This window comes from Manis javanica, chromosome 4 (genome assembly GCF_040802235.1).
Source record: "Manis javanica isolate MJ-LG chromosome 4, MJ_LKY, whole genome shotgun sequence".
In the NCBI taxonomy this organism is placed as follows: Eukaryota; Metazoa; Chordata; class Mammalia; order Pholidota; family Manidae; genus Manis; species Manis javanica.
The window spans coordinates 171,085,146-171,107,491 of NC_133159.1; the positions used below are offsets into that span (position 1 = coordinate 171,085,146).

Sequence of the window (22,346 nt, forward strand, 5' to 3'; positions counted from 1 at the left end):
GGAAAAAAAAAAGGGGGTAAGTGCCACTTGAGAACAATAAAGATTGAATTCTAAAATTTCTCTGCCCCAGTGGCCAGGACTCATTATATCTGAAACGGTTTGGTTTCTCAACATGGGAGACTGGAGCCCAATTTACTGCAGCTCACATACAAGGGAAATGATCTTGATAACATTAAGATTCCACTTCTAAGCTGTTTACTTGAAACAGTCCTGGGGTTTTGATTGGCTTAATCCTCAAATAAATTAATTCTGAAAGGTATTTTTAAAGGTAGACCCCAGAAGGATTTAATGAAGGTTTCCAGCATCTTCACTCAAAATGCGCAGCAAAAGGAAGATTGCTTAGGCTGAGGGTTTCTTGCTGGCTCTGCCCCTCACCAGCTGCATGTCTTTGAGATAAATGACCGATAACCTCTCTGAGCCTCAGTTTCCTAAACTCTGAGGGAACAGTCTGATTCAAGGGTGCCTTTGTCCAGCAAAGGAGAGGGCCTCCAGCACACGTTCTTCCTGGCACTGTCAGCACGGCCTCCCCTTTGCACTGTACCCATCCATTTGCCTCTAGGGAGGCAGCTTCAGACATGAATCGAAAAGCATGCCCAGCCCGAGGTTTACCATCTTCTACCTGAGCAACTGAGGTTACCCCACTGTTCTCCTCCCCATTCTTTCTTGCTCAAGCTCTCTCTCTTCTTCTTTCAGGAAGTAGCCAGGGTCCTCTTCTTGATCTTCCCATTCTCAGCCTAATACTCTGCAGCGACTTCCGCGGGCAGCAGTTAGGATCGAGTCTCTCACCAAGGCCTCCGAGGCCCAGCCCTGTCTGCTCACCTCACTGCTTCACCTTGGTCCTTGATCCAATGCTCCAGGGCCACTGCCAAGCTCCCTTCTACCTGGAATGCTCTCTCCTCTGCTCTCTCCTCCCGAGACCATCCTACGCATTCTAGGCATCTCAGTGTAAAGGTCCAATTCTGGCAAAGCCACCCCCACCATCCAGAAGGCGGCGGCACTTATTTCATATCAATGCACCTAGATTTTGGGATCTAGGCAGCACCTAGCATGACTTGAAATAATGTATGTTTGCATGTATGCTCACTATCTCCTCCCCTAGACCGTAAGCCTCAGGAGGGGAAATGTCCGTTTATGCTTCACTGTCTACACAACACCTGGCAGGTAGTTGCTGTTAAGTATCTGGTGCAGGAACCAACTACCAACTAAACCAACAATCATTAGCCTGGGCTTCAAACTTAGCGGTGAGCGGCCCTGCTGTGCTTCATGAGGGTTCCTGAACGTACAGCTGCCTCCATGTTGGCTAGGGCTATAAAGTTCTTAAATATGTCAGAGTTTGGCAGTAGCCTCCCCAGCCTCCCCAGATGCCAGCACATGGGCGTGCTTGCTGGTGGGCAACCACCTGGACTACACCTGCCTTCTGCCTGTTTAGGACATGGGCCTGCTAGACAGGGTACTGAGGTCCAAACTGGTATCTTATGGCATCTATTCCACATATGAACTCCAAATACTGTTCTCTGGTTAACTCCCCTTCAGCGGCCTGCAGAAAATCTACCAAGGTGGGTCTTACCATTTACTAGGGAAAATACTGGGAAAAAATTTCCAAATTTTAAAACTATGAGAAAAACTATTGTGTCTGAAGAAATCTCTGGAGGCACTACCACAATGTACCATAAAAGAGGGATTGGCCCTTTGCTAAAATTGTTCAGAGAAGTCCCTTCCCACCATATAAAACATGTTTTGGTACCTATTTTATGAGAGAGGTGTTACATCAACAATGATCCTGAATATATGCATTTGAAAATCCTAATGAGTAATCCTTTTCCCCCCAAATTTTAAGACTCAAATAACCCATTAGACTGTGAACATCATTTTTTTGCATCAGATTCCACAACCATTCAAAGAGGAACTGTGGAATCATGAGTGATATGTCTGAGAAATGTCAAGCAGGAAATCTATTGTGAGTAGAGTGCATGAATAAAATATATTACTAACAATTTTAGAATCATAATTTGTATCAAGTTGTCTGTCTTTGTGCAACTTGCTTCACAGAGAGGTGTCCCTGAATAATTCATTGCGTCCTTCCCCATGTCGCTTAAAAAAAAAAAAAAAAGACACACAAAAAAACCAGACACGCTAGATAATATTCTATCCCTTAAATGATTCCTACCCACCCTATTTCATCCCAGTTGAAGAAATCCCCCTGCCACACAGGGGGAAGGAATGACTGCGTCTCTAAATGTCTTTGGAGCCCAGAGGTTTACAGTTCTGTGAAACCACCTGCTCAGTCACCAAACAGCTGGCAGGTGTGCTCCCACACTGGCCCCCCCACCGGCTTCCTCAAACCCACCCTGGCCCCACAGTTTCTCCCCAGGAGGTAGTGAGGAGCACACCCTGTCCCCTCCCCGCCCACCTCCCGTCTTGCAAATGTCTGCAGACAGCTTTGAGGTCCTCACACTTCCTCTTCCTTTGGTTGAACATTTTCGTTTCTTTAGGTCCAGGAGTCAAGGCTGCAATAATCTCTTTAAATAATGTAACAGGGACTAAAATGGAATTGGATGGCTTTTGTCACCTAATGCCATGAAAACTACTGTCTTGACTTAAAAAAAAAGAGAGAGAGAGAGAGAGATTCCCAGAGCGAGGAGTTAACTCGGGCATCTGGCTCCAGGTGCAGATGCATATTTAATAGATGTTTTCTGGTGGTAAAAACGAAATCTTGAATTTTTAAAGTGCCTTTCAGTGGAAGACCTGCACATTCTCAAAATGGAAAGCTTCCAGGCAGTCAACAGAAACACGATGCTCAAAGGCGTTCTGATGCTCAAAGGCAGCGGTGGAAAAGCAGCCCAGGCCCAGGGAGGCCCCCTGGACGTCTTGTCCATGCTGAGCTGAGCTGGACCAATGCCTTCCTTGTCACAGAACATTTTTCTTAAGAAAAACTGGCAGAAACTTGAAAACTCATTTGGCAAAATAAGTGAGAAGGCTCTGTATGTAATGATAGGAACAAAAAATAATCAGTAGCATCCACTGCTAACGTATGACACATGAGACACTTTAGGAATTCTTCTCGGATGCCTCACATTTTCAATTTTAAATAGCATCTGGAGGGAAAACCCCTTCACCTAAGGACAACGTAGAATTCCTACGGAAACTCAATTTGTCAACAGTGGTAGTTCATAACAGAAGTGCTAGTGATATGATGATGATTAAAAAATGCCTATAAAGACTTGTCCCTGTAACTTAGATAAGAGTCTGGGTGGAACGGTTCTCCAGTAGCGTAAGTGGTCTTAAGGGTAAACGAGGCTGAGCCACCATGTTACCTAGAAATTTCTCAGATGAAGTTAGAAACTAGAAATTTTTAATAAACAAGCTATATTTACAAAGAGGGGCAATTTATAAAGAGTGTCTACCACATTGGGCGGGGAAGGAGCAACTCTGCTTGTGTGTTCAAAGATGCGTAGCTCCCAACGAGCCCCCCTTCCTGGTTTCCACACCCTCTGCAGTCTCCTCTGCTTGAGTGTGGGCTGGACCTGGTGACTTGCTTCTAACTAACAGAATATGGCAAAAGTGTTGGGCTGTCATTTATGTGATTAGGTTCTAGAAGACTGTGACTGCAACCTTGCTGGCATTTCTCTCTTGATATCGCATGCTTTTAGGAAGTGAGCAAGAACCCATGAGTCGAGAAATGAGGGGGGTTTCTAGCCAACAGACAGTGAGCTGCTAACAATCTTTGTCCAACAGCCACAAGGAACAACCCTGCTGACCACCACGTGAGCTGGCTTGGAAGCAGATCGTTCCCCAGGTGAGTCCTGGGATGAAGAGGCCCCAGGCCAGCTCATGAACTGGTGTCTATGGCAGACCGAGTCACAGGCACCCAGTTAGGCTGTGCTTAGATCATTCCTGACCCACAGCAACTGTGATGTCATAAATGCTGTAGCTCTAAGCCACTAAGTTTTGGAGTAATTTATGTGGCCATAGGTAACTAATACATACATTGTTTAATATAATTCTACAGTATTTGGCATTTAAAAATCTCATGATCCAGCTTTTATTAAGAAAAAAAAATCCTACGTACTTTTCAGAACTCATCATACTATACACTTCAGAGCTACACATTTTATAATATGTAAGTTACACTTTACAATAAAGAGGAAAAAATTCTCTTCTCTTTTATCTCATATATAAATCAGGATTTTCATAAAACATGTTTGCTTAAAGTGATATCTGTACCTCTATGAATTTCCTGTGGCTGTTGTAACAAATCATGCCAAACCTGGTGACTGTGGTCAACAGAAGTGTATTCTCTTACAGTTCTGGAGGCCAGAGATTGCAAGTCCTGCATCCCTGGGCCAAGATCAGGGTGTCAGCAGGGCCGCGCCCCCTCGGGAGGCTCTAGGAGAAAACCCCTTCCGCCGTCCCTTGGCTTCTGACCATGTCACTCCAATTTCTGCCTGAGGACACTGATGGCATCTGGGGCCTATTTGTATAATCCACGACAATGCCCCCATCTCCAGATCTCTAATTTAGAAACACCTGCAAAGCCCTTTTCCTAAATAAGGCCAACAGGTACAGGTTCCAAGAATTAGAATGTGCGCATGTTTTGGGGGGCCATTCTTCAGCACACGATGGCACCTATCTTAAAGGACTGTTATGAAGATTAAATAGGAAAATACCTGAAAGTACAGCATAGAAAATATAGTCAATACTACAATATCTTCCTACATTGAGATATAGTCTACCTTTATCAGGTGTGCATTTAATAAGAGAACTGCTAAATCACCATGCTGTATACTTGAAACTGATATTGCATATCAACTATTCTTCAATTTTAAAAAATCTGTGTAATGTGTTTAACTTGGCACCTGGTACATAGTATGTAACTCAAATATTTGTTGATTAGAGTACTTGTCCATCAGTTTGTGTATGGACCGTTAGTTTGCTAATGGTAGACCTCTCAGTTTAATTCATTTTCTGGAGGGAAGGACAAGACAGGAGATGATCTGACCACTCCTGCCCAGGAGAAGAGAGTACTGAAGAGAAACACCCTCATATGCACTGGATTTTACCGGATTTTACTTTTTCTTGGGGTATTCATTTTCATGGTTAATGAGAAATGTAAGTAGCTATACTGTTTCCTTTACAATACTCTTCCCCTACCTACTTCAGGGGCATCTCCATGTACAAGAGTCACCAAAAACTGCTAAGGCTCTAGACCCACTATTACAGTTAGAATGGGTTTGGTTTCTCTAGTCAGAAAAAAATAAAACCCTTTGAACATTCCCATATTTAAAGAATGACTTGGGATTTGTGGATGAGCCTAAGGAAAAAAGAATGAAGCAACATGTTGCACAAAATTCTAAGCAGCAACAATATATCATTAATATCTCCCGTAACTCTCTAAAAGCTGTCTGCATAATTTTAAGTGCTTTGATGCACTGAAATAAAATATCTTAAGATGGCTTCATTGCTTATGAAAAATCATCTAAGGTAAATATTCAAATTTGTGGCATTAAGGGGTCACTATTTCTGACATCAGTGAGCAAATGACATTTTTTAGGTGTCTGGAAAATACATCCACATCCTTTTCTTGCTATTTGAAACTATCAAAATGACTCTTGACTGTCAAGTAACACTAAAAAGTTAACACTGAAAGGACAAAGAACTTACTTAGGGTGGACAGAATCACAACACCTGCTAAGGGAGGTTTTAGTTGTTTGTAAATGATTTTCAGTAAGTGGTAAGGATGGTGAAGTCAGCACGCAATGATTCATTCATCATTCCATTCAGTATATATTTTTTGAGTGGTGATTGAGAGTCTGGTGATATCCTAGATTATAGAAGATGGAGACTCTTATAAGGTGTGTCCTCTTGGGAGGGGGACAGGAACAACTGATGTGGTGAGAAGTAGTGGGTCCTAGGATTGCGGGGTGTGTCATCCACAGCAGGACACAGGGGGCCATAGCTGGCTGGCTTCACCAGATGATTCAAAGGAGGAAGGACTCATGTAGATTTTGAAAGGGAAATAACTGCTTAATGGGTAAGGTAAGAAAAATGGAGTTTAAGGCTCATTGTGACCAAAAGTACAGAGAAGTGATACATCTTGGCATATTTGGAGAATAAAAACAGGGCTTGAGAAATGAAGGTTGAGAGGCAAGATCACAGAGGGTCTTGAATGCCAGGGTAAATGGATAAAACAAGACCACTAAAGACAGGAGACAAGAAATAATAATGGGCTTGCCTTGATCAATAGGAATATAGGAGGGGCAGATATGAGATGCTCTGGACCTTAAGGCATAGCACTTGATGCTTGCCCAGAAATGAGGGAAAATGGAAGTAAATGGTTATAAGGGGCTTACACTATATATGACATGGTACACTATTACTGGAAGGTAGACTGTGATTGGTTAAAGATGTATACTACACACTCTAGAGAAACCACTAATAAACAAAACCAAAGAGGTATGGCTAAGGCTATGGGTTGAACTGTGTCTCCCCAAAAGATATCTCCAAATCCTAACTAACCCCAAGTACATGTGAAGATGACGTTATTTGGAAAGGTCTTGAAGATATAATCAAGTTAAGATGACACACTGGATTAGCAGAGGGCCTAAATCCAATGAGTAGGTGTCTTTACAAAGGGAGGGAGATCTGAAGACAGGCAGAGGAAAGATGGTTACGCAGAGACAGGTAGAAACTAGAGCAATGCAGTTATAAGCCCAAGGATACTAAGGACAGCCAAAGACTAACAGAAAGTAGGAACAGGCAAGGAAGGAGTCTTTCCTGAAGTCTTCAGAGGGAGCATGACCTTACCCATACCTTAATTTTGGACATTTAAGTCTCAGAACTGTGAGAGAATAAGTTTCTGTTGTTTCAAGATACCTTCTATGTGGTAATTTGTTATAGCAGCCCCAGTAAACTAATACAGCTAATAAGCCAATAATGAAGATAAACAGAAATTAAAAATTATCCCCCACAAAAATAGGAAAATGGGCTGAATGCACTATTATAGAAAGATGAGAGTGCTCATTAAAAGTATATTGCAATCTCATATAAACTACATGTAAATGGTATAAAGATTCTAAATAAAAGGCAAAGACTGTCACATTGAATAAAAAGGTAATGCCAAACTACTTGCTGTCTATATGAAGCCCACTTTAAATGTAAAGACACAGGTAGGTTACAAGAATAGAAAATGATGTACCACTTTAACATTAATCAGAAGAAAGCTAGAGCAGCTACATTAATATTAGTGTTCAGAAAAATTAACTAGACATTATAAAAATGTAATTTTTTTTTTTTTCATGGAAGAAGGTGCACCGTTTGTGGAAGTACTGCAATACCAAGTCGATGCGTGGAGTGGACGGAGCAAGCTCCTATTCCATCTCCCTGCTCCAAAAATCCATTTAATATATTGTCCTCAGATAGAGGATGTATCAGATATTAAACTGATAAGAACAGATACTACACTTGATCTTAGCCAAAAGGCCGAGAAGAGATACAAAATGTAATTTTTAAAAAAAGGCAAAAGTGAATGTGGCAAGTTATTTTCTGCTGACTTTACACATTAGTCACTGCATATTTCTACCTGTATTTGTTGAATATTAGGATTCTTCAGGACATATTCCATGCTACTGGTGATCCTTAGACTAATCAGGTTTTAAAATGTTCTGTTTTGTACCTGCCATTACAAGTTTGGATTGACTTTTTTCCCCTGGAGTAAGCATAGCCAGCAACTAAAAGTAAACTGACAGTTTTTTCTGAGATGGTTAAACCATTCTTTCTAATTCTTCCTGTATTTTAACTCTGGCAATCTCTAGCAATAGACACAAAGCATCACTGGCTTACACTAAGAAATGCATGGTGTAAGATTAAAAAAAAAATTTTTACAAAATTTTAGTACAAAGATACAATTATTTTTCTTAAATCTAAAGACATACAGTATGTAGACAAATTCTCTATGCTTAACTCTTGGAACACTGACAAATAGAAATAACATTTTTCAAAGCTTGCACAAGAAAATCTTTTTGCTTAAACCTACAAAAATGTCTGGCAATCAAACATTTATTGACTGACTCAAATCATGTAACCCTGAGTGAGGGATTTAGCATTTCTTCATCTGTAAAATGGTGAAAATAATGGTAACCCACCTATCACAATCATGAGAATTAACTTTTAAAAAATACTGGAAATTATTTCTTTGAATAAAAAAGACCTAAAGTACTATCACAAGGCTTCTGTAACTTTAATTGTGAGAGAATATCCACATTTTCTGGATAATTGATTTTTCTACGTACTAAGTCTTTTTTTTTTTTAAGCCAGTGTGTGTACAAATATTTCTAAAATGTATTTTAAGTACCCTGCTGTCTTAAAATAAATCAACGTAATTGAACATTTTCTCTATTATCACAGTGACCCTGACTTAGTGGTCATACTATTCTAGTCCACAGCAGTGGGGCTCACGAGCTACAGCAGGGCTTTCAGTCCTACACAAAGTGGCTTTGAGTAGTGTTAGGTCTGTATAATGACTGGGCCTGCTGAGATTTAGTGTTTTTTCTCGGTGAGTCTACCATTTCTCTGCCCTCCCATTTCCTGCTTCTAATATTTAACGCAGGGAGCCTGAGAATGGCTCGTTTGGGGTAATGGAACTCGGGTGCCAGCCTTTTCTACAGTGGAGGGTGTGTGGGCTTCATGACAGAATTTATGATCGTGCTAAGTGCCTGTACTGCCCCGGCCTGACTTCCACACCGCACTGCGGTGCCTCCTGTCCATACCAGCAGCAAGTATGCAGTTCACTGATCGGCTTTAGTGACTCTCAAATAACAAGAGCAGCTGATATCAAAAGCCTTATCTTACAATAGCTGATATGGTTTACTACCTTACACTTTCCCATTATATAAACTAGAAAATGAGTGGGGTTTTGATGAGAAGAGCACAAAAGAACCACATGGTGTTTAAAAATGCCAGGAAACCAAGCAACACTGGCATTCTTTTGAACATTAACACACCTCAACAGTTACATGGATACTCCTTCTAAATTACCTCTTATGTAAATATCGCCATCTCCATTCACTACACAAAAATCTGCCTTCATAGAAAAGAAATAAGTAGATGACCATTTGTGAGGCAAAGTTATTAAGTCTGGTGCCATCAAGCATACTGTATTAAATACTTGATTGACTTAACAAGAATAGAAATTATGAAAGTGTGTGTCTTTGGAAATTGTGTGAAAACAGCATAATTCAACTTTAACTGGATGCCTATAGATGAAACTATAATTGACTTAAGCTATAACCCCAAGGTATTTTATAACTATTATGCTTCCCAAGTACAGTAATTTATTTGAAAAAACTTTGTTGACTCATCAACTTCTACCTTTGAAATGCTACCCCCATTCTGAGAAAACTACATGCACACGCTAGAATAAAATGATGTGGCAAACACAATGTAGTTTTAATTCACTAAAACAATATGCATTAATCTGTACTTTATCATTTAAAAGCATAATATTTTTCAAGGGGAATAAATGCTTAGTACGCAATGGCACGTGATGGTCAAGTCTCTCCAATCCACTCTCACTTATCTTTCCAGCCTTCATCTCCCACCACAGGCCCCTTCCATGGAATCCTGCCCAACTGTTTCTAATACTGTGCCTTTGCCAAGAATGTTCCACCCTGCTCCCTTGGAGCTACAGTATCCCCTCATCCAAGTCTTAATTGAGCCATCTTCCCAGATCCTTCATACCTGCTCTCTCTTCCAAGAGGCCTTCTTTGGGCACAAATACCACCTCCCTGCTCTCTTCTCCATGACAGTCAGTACTTCTCCTGTGGGCCTCCTATGTTCTGACTCTACTACTGCACGCACACGGTTTACTAGTTGTCCTTTCCCACCCACCCCCAGGAAGCTCTTTATGCCAAGTACCACCACTGCATGGGCCACAGAAACTAGCATGAGGCTTCTGTACAACATGATGCCAAGAGATGTGACCCAAGTAAATTAACTGCAAACCCGATCATGGACATCCTGGGCATGGCCAAAAGAAAAAAAAAATCTTATTTTTAACCCTGATATAGAACAGTTTCTTATAACCTCTCTGTAATAATTTTAAGGTTAGGCAAAAATGTGTGGTGGCTTAGTCCAGTCTGTACAAACTCCTTAAACATTAACTAGTAAGTTTTAAAAGCATGAAATGATTTTTTCCCCCTGTGGCTTTATATAAAACCATAACAATTTCAATACCAGTTAAATTTACCTCTGTAAATGTCTCATAATAAATGCCCACCATGGGATTCCACGTGGTGGCTATCAGCCTCATATAGAACAAATGTGGTCAATCTATAAAATCTGCTGTGGGACCCGCAAGTGTGTTAGCAGCTCAGATTTAGTGTTTCGACATTTAATTGATAACCGAGAAGCATACATTAATGGAAAATCTTAACAAACTCAAAAGAGTTTTAAACATAATTATACATTTTTACAGGGCACATGTCTTTTTCTGCAACTCCCAGAATAGATATGTAAATGTGGCATAAACTGGCAAAATTTTTACTTAATTTTCAGATTAACTAGTCACTCCCTTTGCGGCTTTTGTATACAGCAGGCAGAGTCACATGCACCAAAGTGGATGGGAAGTGAGCTCCACTTGGCACATGTAATTCCTATTCAGAACTACAGCTGCCATCCGCTGCCTCTGGGTTTTCCTCTGCTCAGAGAGTCAGGATTTTTTTTTTCTTCCACACCCAAGTCCAGAAGGGTAAACTAGCTTTGAATGCCAGTCAACTCCTCTTTATCTGTTACGGAAAGTCATTTAAGCCATAGAGAGGGGAGAAAAAAATAATGAAGGAGCTAAGCCTCCAAAGCCTTTTGCTTTCCCTGAGCTCTGCTAAGGCTCATCAGGCCCTTTTAAGAACACAAGAGGCAGGAACACAAGTCAGGGACCAGGACAAGCATGGCCCACGAGGCCTCCAGCTCACTCTGTCTCTGCAATGCAAAAACATCACAAACAGATCAAAATCTAGTTAAAAACAAAAACAACCCTCACTTTCACATCTTTGTCCATCAAACCTTCTTAGTAGCGCTGTTACCAATAGCCAACCTGACTGGTTTGGTGGGAGGGGGGTCTTTCTAACCCCCGACCTTCCCCAAGTGTTAGAACAGTCACTGACAAGCCTCGTGATGACCAGCGGATGCACGTGGGGAAAACTGCCACCAGCCACTTCCTACCTCTGTGGAGTTTCACCAAACCCTCGCACAGTTTCTCTCATTTGGTTACTCATCTCAGTGTGGGATGTCACAGGGGCTGCCATTTTTTCAGCTGAGACAACAGGCTCAGAAGGTTTAGAGGGACATGTGCAAGGAAACCATCCAGTGACTGTCAGATCTGGACATCAAACAATATACTAATAACTACTGTTTGCTATGACCTTGTCGTAGCAAGGGAGATCTGTCATCTTTTTCATAGACAGGGACAGAGATGCAGAGAAGTGAAGGAGGCAGGACTGGGGATTGGATACAGGTCTCTCAGATGCAGCAGCACAAGTACCCTCTCTGACACAAACTGTGGGCAGAAGCCCAGGTGTTCTAAGCCAGTGGCTCTCCACCATACCAGCCAAGGGCTGGAGCACCGAGCTGCAGGACCTCAGAGAAACGCCCCCTCCAGGTGTTGCTCCTAACTGCAGCCCCCGCACAGAGGCAGCTTTCCAACCGACTGCTCTGGGCTATTTATGAGCCAGGCCTGCCCTCTCAAGACATCCGTCTTTGGGTTATTCATCCCCCCTATGAGGCAAACTAGCACACGCTGTCCTCTCAGCGCCAAGGCCCGGTCCGGGTTTTGCAGTCAGCTGCTTCCCTCTCCACCCCCTCACCGACAGTCAAGGCTCCTGACTTGGGCTGAGCCTGCTCTATGCTCAATGTTACCCTTTGTCTCAGAAGCCCTGGGCTGCTCTGACGGCTGGAAAGCCTGAACAACAATGATGAATCAGAGTATTTATTTTTGAGGTTTTCTCCAAGCTGCCTCTTCATCAGCTCTTAAATAGCAGCATTCAAGCTGCCACAGACACTTCCAGAAGTTCGCTGGCCTGGGGTTCCCAATGGGGAAAACTTTGCCTTCCTGGCAACAAATGGAACAGCTTCACAATACCCAGGCTAAAGGAGAGACAAATGGAATTTCCCCAGGACAGATGGGTGGCCTACATGTTTATGCTGATTTTTAAAATTATTCTCAAGTCCCTTGGGCTGCATGAGTAATGGTGGATTCTTAAGTGTAGTGACCTTTTCTAAAACTGTTGTATGCTTTTCACTCTTAATTGCTACCACCTGAAACTAAACATACATCTGAGTGAGTCGTCGATCCGGGATAAGGAAACTCCTGTCTTCAAATCTGAAAAGAACCATCTATGGGCACAATGTGGTTTTCTGATGTAAAACTGTCATGTAAAAGTTAACCATTCTAAGACTGAAAGCTTAAATTCAATAACGAAGTCAAAAGACTTGAGAAGGAGAAACGTAATTCACAAGTAGGGAATCTGTTCCTTCTTGATGCACCTTTTGACTGCTAATAACGTAACAAAGATACTCTCCACCTAAGGCATTTATTTATACACACACACCACACCCAGCTTGACGCTTTTATAAATGCAAACACGTTTTTTAAAAGAAGGCAGAGACAAGGAAAAGAAACACAAAAAACCAACAGTGACAATCCGAGGATGCTGCACAGACATACGATGAGGCCGAAACAGTCTCCAATGAGCATTTTAGTCCATGTGCCTGTGCACAGATGAGCTCGGGGGCTGGGTGGGGGTGGGGGCGCTGAAGACATCAGGAGAGAGTGCACTGTTCTTTTCAGGGCAACTTGGATGAATACAGTCTAAAGGTCTAACAGCTGACATGCCTGAGGCTGGGTGGAGGCCTCAGGTAAAGGGCCTACACATCATGGGTAAAAATGGCTGCCCTGTCCTCTCTAGGGTGGCCCTCCTTGGGTCCTTTGGGAACATCACACGGTCAAGTACTGTACTAACTTCACTGCTTCTTGGCTAAGTGCAGAATTCTGTTTTGCATGTGGTGTCCATCTCCACCTATGACAGGTCATGCCCAAGACCCAGATGCCACTGATGTCCAGACTGAGACCAGGACAGTATTGCCAACAATGGAGGCAAAATAAAGGCAATTGCTACCACTTACTGTTAGACAGTCTGCCAGATGCTTTAGATCTACTCATTTAATCCTCACAAGAGCACGCCACGGTATGTATTTATTTCTCAGCATAGGAAATGAAAGCTCAGGGAGGCTGGGTGACTGAAATCCCCCCAGCGTCGCCGTGGCCGAGCGGACATCCCACAGCTATGCTCTTTACCCTGGGCACGCACCTTCAGGCCCATCAGCTCTGGGTCGTCAAGGCTTCCACGATAAAGTCTTGGGTAACACCAAGATAAAGAGGAGGCATCGTGAAGAGGCCCCTCGATGGGAAGGAAATCTTTACTCAAAGGAAATATAAATACTTAAGAACTTTGGAAGTAGGGAAGTAGAGAACACTCCAGTTTTGTTGAGGGAAATCTTGGCACTTTTTTACAGCACAGATGAGGTCAGTCTTAGACACACTAAGGAAAGTTCGATCAGATTTGTGTCTTGTGAATTTTCCAGTGTGACATGAAGGCCATATGGCATTTGGCCACAGAGAAAACATGTTACTACTACAGACCTCAGATTGGAAGGAGCCCTTAGTGTTTCATGGTTTAGTTGTGCTTCTTACCACCACCCCCTTAAACTCATCCTTGGAGCAACAGAACCACTCAAGCTTAGAGTCCAGTTCAGACTTGTTGTACTTTCTCAATGATGCTTACCTGCAAGAATATGTTACTTGTGGCCCCAAATGATTTTTACCATAAATTACAGGAATAATGGTTGAGGAAGCTTTGGTGAATTACTGTTCTCAAAAGAAAAAAAAAGAATTTGAGAATATTGTAGTTCTGATCTCAGGCAGGCAAGAGTTCTCAACATCTGGATACCTGCTAAATTATTATGAGGAAAATGAGCTTCAGGAGCGTGGTGGGAGCAGAGAGGAGGGCTTCCTAAGAGTAGAGCTTACCTGGAAGAGTTGGAGCTCCTAAAACAGAGCGTTAACACGCTAGGGCAGACTGCAGAAAGAATGCCTGGGTTCATGTATCAGATACAGTGGAGACATTTTAGAGGTAGGCTCCTGAAAGGTCCAAGTCATTCACTTCTGCTTATCCAGCACCCATGGCAGGGACTGGCCCCAACTGGCTCCCAATCTAGTCACTGCAGGAAGATGGAGGAACTGACTGGTGACTAGGTAACCATATTCTCTCCCTGGATCTGCCCCAGACATCCACAGGATCCACTAAGCTGTAATTTCTAAGGGGGAAGAGCGGTCAGAGCCTGTTTTGTTAGCCCTTCCTACTACTAAACAGCAACTACTAGCAACAGTCACCACCACCACCACTTATTGAACATCTGATATTCACTATGCATTGTACTAAGCATTCACAAGTCCTTATAACAGCCCCATGAAAAGGCACTTTTTTTTTCACATTTTGCAGAAGAGAGAAGTGAAGCAGAGTTTTATTTCCAAAAGTCAAAGAGCTAGCATGTGGCACAACAGGGATTTGAATTCAGAGCCCAAATCTCAAGCATTATACTACATTGCCTAGAGCATCACACTTCAATGAAGGGGTGGTGAACGAACAGCCTCAGACAAGTTGCTTGGGTATTCTATTCCTGTTCAATTCTGAGTTTCTGAGTGGCTGCTTTTTCAATTCTGGATCCTCTCTCAAGAGCTCTGGTTACTGCTTTTCCTTCTTCCTATAAGTTCTGAACCTGTCACTGTTCGATTTTGTGGCTACAGGAAATGAAAGGGGGCGAACATTCTCAGGTTTCTGTCTACCTCTCAGGAGCTCTGCTTATGGGTTCTGTCGGATAGGAGGCTAGAACTAACAGCTAAAACACCACCAGCAACCACTTGCAATCATCCATAGCTACAGTGCCCATTGGAAAAGCTTTTTTCAGACTGGACACTTTCGGAATCTGGGGTTCACTGTTAGAAGAACTGAGCAGCTCGAAGTACGGAGAATGCTTTCTCTTGCTTATTGCTGCATGAATCAAATCCATTCTGGTTTACCGTACAACCTTAAATCACAGAATCAGAGAAAAAGAAAGGGAATTCAAGTTTGTCTAAGTTCTCCAAACAGGTGATTGGCAAGCTATAAAATGATTGTCCAAAATCTATCTCAATAATCTAGGTCAGTGATAAATACTACTCTGGGGCAGAAGTTAGTCCACTTCTCCCACATAGTTATCAGTGTGAATTATAAAGAGAAGGATATAGGGCAACCCAAGACCAAACTGCTGTCATCTTCTAAAAACCTTGAGGATTTGAACAGTAAATCTCAATTCAGGAGGTACCTTGGGGTCACTAATTAAATTTATTTTGGTTTGTCTTGCTCTCAGTTAAAACATTCAAGTCAATAATGTAGCTTTTTTTCCTTCTTTATATAGGCTTACTTTAACATTAAGTACATTTGTATGGAAAGTATGTACCTATTTTTTGGTAACAGCTTTATTAGTCATGTACCATGTAATTCACCCATTTAAAGTATACAGTTCAAGACTTTTAGTATATTCACAGGTTGTACAAATATCACCACAACCTCACTTTAGAGCATTTTATCCAGAAATGAGACCCCATACCCACTGCCAGTCATGATCTCTTCTTCTCTCCTTATTGGCACTTATGGCAACCATTTATCTACTTTGCATCTCTTTGGATTTGCCTACTTTGGATATTTCCTGTAAATGGATCACACTACATGGTCTTCTATGACTGGCTTCTTTCATTTATAGTGTTTCCAAAGTTCATTCAAGTTGTAGCATGAACCAGAACCTAATTATTTTTTATGGGTGAGTAATATTCCACTGTAAGGACTGACTACAATTTACTTATCCATTCATCTATTGATGGTCATTTGGGTAAGTTCCACTATTTGGCTATTTTGCATAATGTCACTGTGAATATTTGAATACAAGTTTTTGTGTGGACACACATTTTCATTTCTCCTGGGTAAATGCCCAGGAGTAGCACTATTGGGTCATATGGTGACTATGTTTAACCTTGTATTAAAATATGTGCATTTTAATTAAAAGGTTCAGGTGGCAAGTTCAGATTAAGAATTTAAGTAGCATCTGTCAAGTAAAAATTTATTTGTCCCCAAAGATAGTCCATATTCCTAAACTTCTCACACAAATTAGCACAAACCTTAATCTTCAACCTGCCCCTGGGAGAGCATGTGCTCAATAAAATCTGACCTGAAGAGATTCTAATTTGACAGAAAAAAAGCACTTTCTTTTTAAGAGCCAAATCTACTGATTCTGAACCTCCTACCTGCTCCCCTGAAAGCATAGAAACACAAACCTTCCCAATTTCTCCTCAACTCACAACTAAGGTAATTAGGATTTCTTAACTCAACTCCCAATCTGTAAAATGGGGATGAAAAGGCAGTTATGTCAGTCACAAGGAAACAGGAAGACAGACATCTATGAACATCCATGTCGACACCACCCGCTCATCTGAAATTCACAGGCCAGCAGCCACACTCTCCCCTCCAGTGACCATCTCACAAGTAAAAAGCAGCAGCCTGGAGGAGAGACAGCACTTCTGCTCCCTGAGATACCAGATGCCTCCTCACCTGGGGATGTATGTTATTTGCTATCCATTAACTGAAAGAAAAGCAAAACCTCCCTAATCCCTGGTAAAGGAGGTGTGTCTTTTCTTTACATTGTTCAGAAAGTTTCAGGCACATTGCTTCAGAGTTGCAAGACTGTACCGAACATTTGATGGAATTTTTTCTTAAAGGTATTGGATGCTTCCCTATTTACTTAGAGGGAGGGAATGGGAGCGAGAACCACGTCTAGGGCCTGCCAAGTGAAGCATGCAGGGTGCTCTCATGTTTGCCTCTCAAGCCTCACGACAAACCTTTGAAGGTACAGTACTTAAATGTGTTCTCAACCAGCCATAAGGCTCTTGCAGCTGCTGGCAGCGGGGCAGGTGGTAACCGCAGCATCAGCAGCCCATTCTACAGCTCACAGAGGTTCAGCAAACAGCCCCGGGCACAGAGCCGGGAAGGGGAGAAGCCGCTTCCACCAGGGCTTGATTCTGAAATTAAGCATGGTAAACAGTACTAATAACATTCCAGAGTTTGATTTGCATTACCCTTCCCGCCTCACCCCCCGCACCACACCAAATGTCCCCAAACTGCATAATCTAATCAACACTGTAACTTCATAAAGCTTTTCTGTTTTATTTTCTAATCTTGTGTTTCCCGTGGCTCATCTGTGAATCAGCCTTCCTTGATCAATGGAGGATCTATCCAGATCACTTAAAACTGAATGCAGGTGGACTGAATTAGAGCACACCAAGAAGGTTCTAGTCACCAAACTGTTTGTGTCTTAGATATCAGCTTCCTATCAGAGCATCTCAACACCACACCAACGCAATGCTATCATCCAGGACTGGGATCAGCAGCAGGCTGAAGGGCCATAGGGAATAACTGCCAGGATTAGGAAAGGGGGACACAGGCAAAAATTAAAGTTTCTAGAAAGCAGTGAATGAATGAAAACCCAGGTAAGGAACAGAAATCATGAGTACATAAATATCAAAGGGCAGAAGCCAATGGCTGTCCAAGGTCTAGGCAAACAGGTGGTAACCATAGCAGTGAGAAGAGAAAGAAAACAAATGCTGACTGCCCAGTGCATTCCAGGCATGACGCTGTTTTTGGTGTCTACCCTTTTATTTCACATGTAGGCATTTTAGTATAAGAGAAAGAGCCGGGAAATGGGGGACTGGCCTGGATGACCTAAATACCCAGCTATGGGGGTCCCTCTTTAAAATAAAGACTTTGTGGTGTCCCAGTGCCCAAGATCCTATGAGCCTGGTTTTCTTGCTGAGAGAACAAAGATTAGACATGAGTGAGCAAGGAAGAGGGCCCACAGGAACGGAGAAAGGAGGGATGGGCACACAGGGCCAGGCACCAGCCACAAAGGAACGGTCTCTGTGGCTCAGGCGGTTTGCAGGACCCCCTGTGGGCCTCCTACGTAGGTGAGAGTGCTGACCCTGAGGCATCTGATGGGGAACTGCCCACAGGTACACCAGTGGGCAGCAGAGGCGAGGGCCTTTGAACCCGAGAGACAGCAGATGAAGCAGCGGCTCTGCCTGCGCTTCATTAGCCATCCCCCAAGACGTCAATATATTTCTTTGCCGTGTGTTCTCTTGAAGGAAGAGCCCTGGCCTGATGGACATATAATCAACAGATGGCCTATTTACACTCAAGAATATTTTAAGTAGGCCTCATCCCTGGTGAGTTTTCTCTATCTGGCAAAAACATGAGGGATGGGTAAGAGGCGGTATAGATGGGCAGTCAAGAGTGGTTCCAAGTACGGATCTAAAAATCAGACTGCAGGTGCTCAAATCCTGGCTGTCAGCAAACCTCAGATGAGGTGCTAAACCTCTCTAGGCCACAGTTTCTTTAGCTGAAAAGCGAAGGTGCTAATTGTGCAATCTCAGAGTTTTGAGAATATTTGAGGAACTAATTCACACCAAGTTCTGAGGATGGTACCTGGTACTTAGTATGTGTGCAGTAAACACTAACTACTCCTCCTCATGACAGTGTAATAACAACCATGCACTCGTGACACTCTGGCCTCAATGTAATTGAAATATATTCCAATTGGAATTCTTTGCACACATAAAATTGGCATATGCCACTAGACAGCCCAAGTCTGCCCCAGGAGATTCTCCCTTATTTCACTGTAACAATAGTACAGATGTGAGTCAAATAAGGAGTCTTAAAGTTTATTTGTCCACTTCTCTTAGCCTGGGAGTTTATTATTATTTAAACACATTTGGCCCAGAAATTCAGAGAGGTAAACCTGTGACTTCTAATATTCAGAATTCATAACTCAGGAGAACATCAGACGTTTAGGAATAAAATTGCAACCTTCATCAGATTTACCAAGAATTGACAGAAGATAATGGACTCTCATTCACGCACCAGAGACTCCCCCTTTGCCCTTCTGAAGGACAATAATGGAGCCACTGCATAGCTCTCATCCCAGGGCATATGCAAATACGGATCTTTAACACAAAATCACTGTCAGCTCCATGAGAGAGGAAAACAGTCAAGGTCAATGTAATCAAAACTAATCATTTTCAAAATGGGGGAATCAGAAAAGGTCACGATCTTCATACTGCCTCTAAAAGACAGAAAATCTTCGGCTGCAAGTTGAAAGGTCCACTCCCACCTCTCCACAAAGGAGTGCTCAGTAAACACTTCGGTGTTAAAAAAAAGGAAGGAAGGATTGGCTTCTGCCCCCACGGAGTCCAATCCAACAACCTTCAGACAACTTGTTTAAATGTCTGAGAAGCCGGCTTCTCTGGCTGCCCTTTCCAAAGGCCTCTGCAGTGGCAGAAATAAGCCTGAGCAATCAAAAGCAGCTCTCCTGAGTTGACAGCAGCCATTCGGTAGGAGCCTTATAAGAGGAAAAGATTCCACCAGGCCAGGGTGGGAGGCAACAGGAAGAATCTCCTCTGGATCTTTCCCTGGTTACTGAGGACCAATCCACTAGGTATCCAAGTAAAGCCTTACATGGGAAAAACCTACCAGCAAGACTGTTCCATCGTTCGGGAGGAAAGAGCAGAAGGCTGACCTTCCAACAGTCCTGCTCTGACTATCAAATTGAGAACGAATTATAAACCAAGTGGTCGCCATGTGACTCGCGGCCTTGAATGTGCTTTGTTCCAGGACACATGGCCTTATTAGCATGAAGATTTCTCGAGGATGGAGAAAGGCACTTGTCTGCAGTAAACCCGTGGTGAACACAGGAGCAGAGGACACTTTCTTCTCAGGCAGACCAAATGCAGAAGAGAGGAAGCGTTAGGGGAAAGAGCTAATTTCATGAACTAAAAGGAGAGCCTACCACTTTTCTGCACGCTTTTGGATATCCCTTTAACACCTGAGGGGAAAGAAAGTACAGAAATCTAAAGGGTATTTACTAGCTAAGACATATGTCACAACAGGCTCTAAGATTTGAAGTCTCTTCTGCACTGAAATTCATTTTCAAGCAGCCCAAGTGTTATTGACTGCCTAAGGTTACAACCACATTCAAGTGTTTTCCAGCCACAGATTTCCTTCCAGGGAGACAGGGGAAGCAAACGTACCTGCTCTGTGTTGAGCAAGCGCGGTTCGCCTAGGTGGCAAGCTGTGTGCAGGCCAACTCACCCACAGTGTCAGTTTAGTGGCTGGGAATCAAGCACCTCACACACCCTCAAGGAAGGTATTATATACAGGGATTTTCTGGAGAGGTGGTGGGGGTGGGTGGGGGTCGCACTTGTCCACGGCCACTGCAATGGATGGGGAAGCCCAACCGTCAGTGGGTGAAAACATGAATCCAAGCCAGTCCTTACAGCGTTTTCCCATGCAAAAAGGGAAGGACAATGTGGTTGTAATTGAAAGTACAAATGGAGACGTGTGGGGAAAAAAGGGACTAAATCGTATTTTTAAAAAGTGGATTAACTTAAAGAAAAAGAACTGAGTCTGGTGAAAACCACTATCAAAAAGCTAATGAATTGTCACGTGACTGTGAGCCCTCAGTGGCACCGGGATTCCTTCTGAGCAAGGTGGCCGAGAGACCCAAGGGATTCGCTTTGCAGCCAGGTCTCCACAAGTGGGTCACAAGGGGGAAAAAGCCATCCCCTAAGGCAAAGCCATCTGCAGTTTTCCCTCTTGGAAATTCACCCTGATCTGCTTAGAGGCGAACATGGTGCTCCAGCTGCGAAGGAGCTAAATAATGCAGGAGCAGATCCAGCAGGCCGGGCGGCTGGCGGACTGCGCTCTGGGTGGAAACGCATGGTTGCTTAGCTCCTCTCGGGGGAAATCAAACTCCACTGCTGCAAACGCAGGCTCCAGTATGTGAGGTCTGGGAGAGGTAAGCACTAAGAAAACCATTTTAAGAAGAAAGCCCACTTTCTCTGCACCCTGGTTGCTAAACAGGGACTGGCAGGCATCCATGACGTGTGGTACCCACTGGTGCCATGTGCTGTGCACAGGTTGAGACCGGGAGACAAAGAAGTGGGCGTGAAAGCAGCAGTTGGGACAGAAGTCTCAGAGTCAGTTTGTCATCGCTCTTGCTGGTGGGCAGAGGCCTGACCCCTAAAAGGGAGGGCACAAGGCTGGGAGGGCCCCCGTAGGGCGACGTGAGAAAACGTGGGCCAGCGCACTTCACCCCAGTCACCCCACAAAAACGGGACAAATCAGGGAGCCAGCAACCCAGCATTTATTTCTGCCTCCAACATCCACTACAAATGGAGTCTCTCTCGCCAAGCCAAAGACGGAAGGTAACTGAGTCTGATGCGGAGCTCTAATAAGGCACTGAAGTCACCAACCATCACCTTGGAGATGCAGATTTAATTGACCTGGAGAACACCCAGGCCTCCGCCCTTCTTTTAAAAGTTCCTCAGGTGATTCTAAGGTGCAAACGGAGCTGAGCAGCCCTGGTCTGCAGGGTCCAGGGAAGGAAGGGCTCCCAGGCCGCAGATCCTCACGTTATCGCCGTTCTCCCTGCCGTTCAGCTTGTCTCCCACTGCACAGACGGCACAGGCGCGGCTGGGGCTTTCATGCGGTCTATTCCCTGGCCCGTTTAACCGCAGGCTTTCGTAGAACCCTGTGCTCAGGTATTTGCTGAGTGAACAGGAGCCGGCAGAGTCCCACTGGGGCAACCAATATTTCTGAGAAGATCCTAATTGTCAACAAAAATCTGGGCAATCAAACAAGTGAAAGTGTTGTCAGGAGAACACGAGAGGGAGACAGGGAGAGAGACTGAGGCAGACAGATGAGACAGATATGCCAGGGGCCTGACTGCTTATGCCCCAGACAGAACAAAGTGGGAGCACAAAGATGATTTTTCTAGATCTCCATCATTTACCCCATATTGTCACCTCTAAATGCAGGGAAGGAATATGATCATTTCAAGCAGGGTGGCTGCGTAGGAGCTGTGGCTGAAACCTGAAAAAGGAATTCCAGGCTTTGAGAGTACCTTTAGAAGTAGGTCGGGGAGCCCTCTTTCCCTGGGCTGGATACACATACAGTTCATCCCTCTAACAACAAAACACTGCAGACTGGGGAGTCTATACCTCCTGCACTTCTCTGGAACAGAGAACAGAAGATGCTGGGAAGACATCCATTTGATCTCTTGTGGAAACAAATACAGGAGTACAAGATTGCAAAAGTCCTGTTCTGTTCAAATCCAACCATCTCTATAGCTGAAAAAAATGTTAACTGATGATATTT

General features: G+C 43.4%; 1 protein-coding gene and 1 non-coding gene across 4 annotated transcripts in view; both read right to left on the bottom strand.

Moving 5' to 3' along the window:
- The window catches only part of PRKCA (protein kinase C alpha), a 402,290-nt gene that overhangs the window by 187,752 nt on the left and 192,192 nt on the right, over nt 1-22,346 (bottom strand). The window lies entirely within an intron of this gene.
- LOC118968187 (U2 spliceosomal RNA) lies at nt 7,301-7,491 on the bottom strand. Its single transcript, XR_005055717.2, has one exon. It is a non-coding gene; the product is annotated as a U2 spliceosomal RNA (small nuclear RNA).